At 46.7% G+C, this 4,238-nt stretch overlaps 1 pseudogene; it reads right to left on the bottom strand.

The window, feature by feature from the left end:
- Nucleotides 1-3,200: 3,200 nt before the first annotated feature.
- Nucleotides 3,201-3,781, bottom strand: LOC132431693 (small ribosomal subunit protein eS7-like; annotated as a pseudogene).
- Nucleotides 3,782-4,238: the final 457 nt, after the last annotated feature.

Here is a 4,238-nt window from a genome sequence, read left to right as displayed (position 1 = left end):
TTAATAGTTTTTCTTTGTATTTAATTTTTTTTTTTTTTTTTTTTTTGCGGTACGCGGGCCTCTCACTGCTGTGGCCTCTCCTGTTGCGGAGCACAGGCTCCAGACGCACAGGCCCAGCGGCCACGGCTCACGGGCCCAGCCGCTCTGCGGCATGTGGGATCCTCCCGGACTGGGGCATGAAGCCGCATTCCCTGCATTGGCAGGCAGACTCTCAACCACTGCGCCACCAGGGAAGCCCCTGTATTTAATTTTTGTTAGTTTTATTGATATGTGTCTCAGAGCATTCCTCCTTGGGTTTATCCTGTATGGGACTCTGCATTTCCTGGACTTTGATGACTATTCCCTTTCCCATGTTAGGGAAATTTTTGACTATAATCTCTTCAAATACTTTCTCAGGCCGTTTCTCTTTTTCTTCTTCTTCTGGGACCCCTATAATTTGAATGTTGGTGCATTTAATGTTGTCCCAGAGATCTCTGAGACATTTCTTTTCATGTTTTATGCTTTTAAAAAAAATTTTGGCTGCACTGCACAGCTTGTGGGATCTTAGTTCCCAAACCAGGCCCTCAGCAATGAAAGTGTGGCATCCTAACCACTCAACTGCCAGGGAATTCCCTCTTTTGTCTTTACCCTGTTCCATGGCAGGGATTTCAACCATTCTGCCTCCAGGTCATTTATCCGTTCTTTTGCTTCAGTTATTCTGCTATTGATTCCTTCTAGTGTATTTTTCATTTCAGTTATTGCTCATCTCTGTTTGTTCTTTAGTTCTTCTAGGTCTTTGTTAAAATTTTCTTGTATCTTCTCGATCCGCCTCCATTTTTTTTCTGAGATCTTGGATCATCTTGACTATCATCACTCTGAATTCTTTTTCATGTAGATTGCTTATCTTCTCTTCACTTAGTTGTTTTTGTAGGTTTTTATCTTGCTCCTTCGTCTGCAACATATTTCTTTGTCATCTCATTTTGTCAAACTTACTGTGTTTGTGGTCTCCCTTCCACAGGCTGCAGAATTGTACTTCCTCTGGTGTCTGCCCCCTTGATGGGTGAGGTTGGTCCAGAGGCTTGTGCCATTTTTCCCTTGATAGGGGGTTTGATTGGTGTTATAGTGATCAGAGCCTGCCCTAGAAATTGATCAGGGCCTCCCCTTTGCTCTGTGGTTGTCACTGACCTGTCAGGGGTGGGGTCTGCTCCCTAGCTGTTGGGGTAGAGGCCCAAAGATCTATTTCTTAGCTGTGATTCTGATCTGCAACGTGAGATATGTGGGATTGGAGCACTCCCACTGGGAGAGAAGCCACTGTGTATTTCTCCTCTGAAGCTGTTTACCTGTGAATATGCTCTGTTGTATCCCCTTCTGCCCATTGTGAGGGCTCACAAAGTATATTGTTGGCACTGCTCTCAGTCCCACCTTAACTGTGGGTATGCCGGCGATCAGCCCTGTTGACTCTCACGTGTTGTTTTCACCCGGCCACCGGCGCAGGTCCACTGAGGTCAGGTCCCAGGACTGCAGTAGTTGTACACCTGTACCCACTGTGGGAGCTAAGGAGGCAGCGCAAACTCTGGTCTGGCCCAACCCCCATGAGTACATGCCCAAAGAGCCCACAGCTGCTAAAGCCAGACCCGTTGCGGCTGCAAGAGCACTTGTCCTTTCGGATGTTTCACAGGCGCTGAATTAGGGAAGGCATCAGTGGAGGTGTAACTCCACAGTTTGTGCAGCTGCAAGGAGAAATTTCAGCTCTTCTTCCTTAGTCACACAGCCCCTGGGGATCAGCTGTGGTTTCAGCCCCTCCTCTGGGCAGATTTCCTAGTGGGGGTAGTTATCCACATCCTCCTGGGACAGCAGAGCAGGTCCTGACACCCACTGGTGAATTTCCTAGTAGTGAGAGCTATTCGTGCCCTCCTGGGACAGCAAGGTAGGTCCTGTGGCCCGCTGGCAGAATTCCTAGTTTCGGGAGCTGTCCACACCCTTACAGGTCAGCAGGGGCGGGTTCTGTGACCTGCTGGCAGAATTCCTAGTTTTGGGAGCTGTCCACGCCCTCCTGGGTCAGTAGGGGTGGGGCCTGGTGTCTGCCTGTGGGTCTGGAAGAGGCAGCCAGTGCCCACCTCTGGAGCCCAAGATGGTGGTGGCTTCTCGCACCTGCCCCCAGAACTCCTGTAGGTGGTGTCCTGTTGCCTGGGAGCACTCACAGGGATAGAAGTTCTTATGGTGTTCCCTCTCCTCTTCTCATGCGCCTCCCAATAATGGTTCCTTGCCTCTCTGGTGGGCCCAGGCTTCTTCCTAGTACACCCTCAGTTGCTGTGGCCCAACCTCTTCAGGCTCTTTCTGCACCTAACCCTGGTTCTCTCTCTGGGCCTGAGCTTAGGAGTCTGAGCTTTAGTACCTGACCCTCAACCTCACTAACAGAGGAGTATCTCAGGTTTGAGAGTGCAGGGTGGGGGTGCTGACCCTCTGTGCAGGTTAGTCTCCATTTTGCCTTTCACAAACCAGTTGCTGCTTCCCCTTTTAGGCTCCAAAACTCCCCCTCTGTCTTAATTTCTCCACTTGCGAGAAACCTTCCCACAGTGCAGGAAACTTTCCTCCTTCACAGCTCCCTCCCCAGGGTGCAGCCCTGTCCTGATTCCTTCTTTTTCTTTTTCCTTTTGTCCTACCCAGTTACGTGGAGGTTTTCTTGTCTTTTCGGACATCTGAGGTCTTCTGTCGGCATTCAGTAGCTGTTCTGTGTGAATCATTCTGCTTGTAGATCTATTTTCAATGTTTCTGTGGAGGGAGGTGAACTCTACTTCCTATCCCTCGGCCATTGTGATTGAGCAGTGACTTTCTAATACCTTAATTCTTCCTACATATATTAGTTGCTTTCTAAGGAAGATACTTCTCTTCTCATTAAATTTTTCATTTATTAATTTATATCGGTGTGAACTGATGGGTTCCTATTTAATTCTATAGGTTATAATCTGCTATCATCATAATTTTGGTGCTCAAATTGACCCAGATTTGGCCACTGGGAGCCCTTCAGCCTGGCTTCTGCATTCTTTTGACATGTCCCCCTCACTTTTGATTATTTCTTACATCAAGATATTACAGACTTGGAAGAAATAGAAAATATATATTGGTCTTTGCCCCTAGACCCTGGCACAGAGCTCCTGAAAACCTTGTAATTTCTTTCTTTTTTTTAAATTGTGAATAATATTTTATTTAGTCATTTTTGTTTACAACTGAAACTATGGGAATTCAAAATTAATATACTTACCCATGAACTTCTTATAGACACCAGAAAATGTTTCAACTTTGTATTGCACATTGTTCTGCTGTGCTTTATCCAAATGAACCTTTATGAGCCAGCTGCCATCCAGTTTCTTGCGGATTCTCTTGCCCACAATCTCACTTGGGAAAACCAAGTCCTCCAGGATCACATCATGCACGGCTGTCAGAGTGCAGCTCCTGGGATACTTGCTTATTTTTTGTATGGCTTTTTCGAGTTGGCTTAGGCAGAATTCTCCTCTGAGTGACAAAGACAACATGTCTCCTGCTGAACTTCTTCTCCAACTCACACAATAGCTGGACCTGGAGTTTCTGGAAAGATTTCAATTGAGGAATGAGAACAAAGGTTATAATAGCTTTCCGACCACCACTAACTTCAATGTCCTTGGCAATTTTGATGTTCAGCTCTCGCAGCTGGGCCTTGAGGTCCAAGTTCATCTCCAGCTCCACGAGGGCCTGGAAGATTCCAGATTTGAACTCCCAGCTTCTCACAATTGGGCTTCATGACCTTCACACTGGAACTGAACATGGCCTTGACCTTGCCAATGAGGCTAACTAACATTTGTTCCTCACCCACCCCCACATTTGGAGGCCTAGGTCTCAGGAGAGCTCGTTAAATCCCAGAGGCAAAGGGGAAGAGGTGGGAATGGCGCCAGTAGAGAAACCGGAAGAACCACAGAGAAACGGTGGAAGCCTAGAGAGTCCCAGGAAGCACCCTTGTATTTTCTTAAGTGATAACAGCACTAGGAGCATCTTTTGTTCTAATATTTGGTCTTTGAACTGGATCATGACACAGAGCTTCTGAAATTCTTATAATTTCCTGGATGATAGGCGTGTCCTTTGTTCTAATGAGGTGATTCTGAGAGAGCTCCTGGATGGACTAACGATGAAGGCTGGTCATTGAAAAGATCAATATATAATCAGAGTGTGGAATTTTCAGCTTTACACCCCCTTTTCTTGAGAAGGGAAAGGACTGAAATAGGGTT

This window comes from Delphinus delphis, chromosome 10, assembly GCF_949987515.2.
Source record: "Delphinus delphis chromosome 10, mDelDel1.2, whole genome shotgun sequence".
NCBI lineage: Eukaryota > Metazoa > Chordata > Mammalia > Artiodactyla > Delphinidae > Delphinus > Delphinus delphis.
This window is presented reverse-complemented; position numbering and strand designations above follow the sequence as displayed.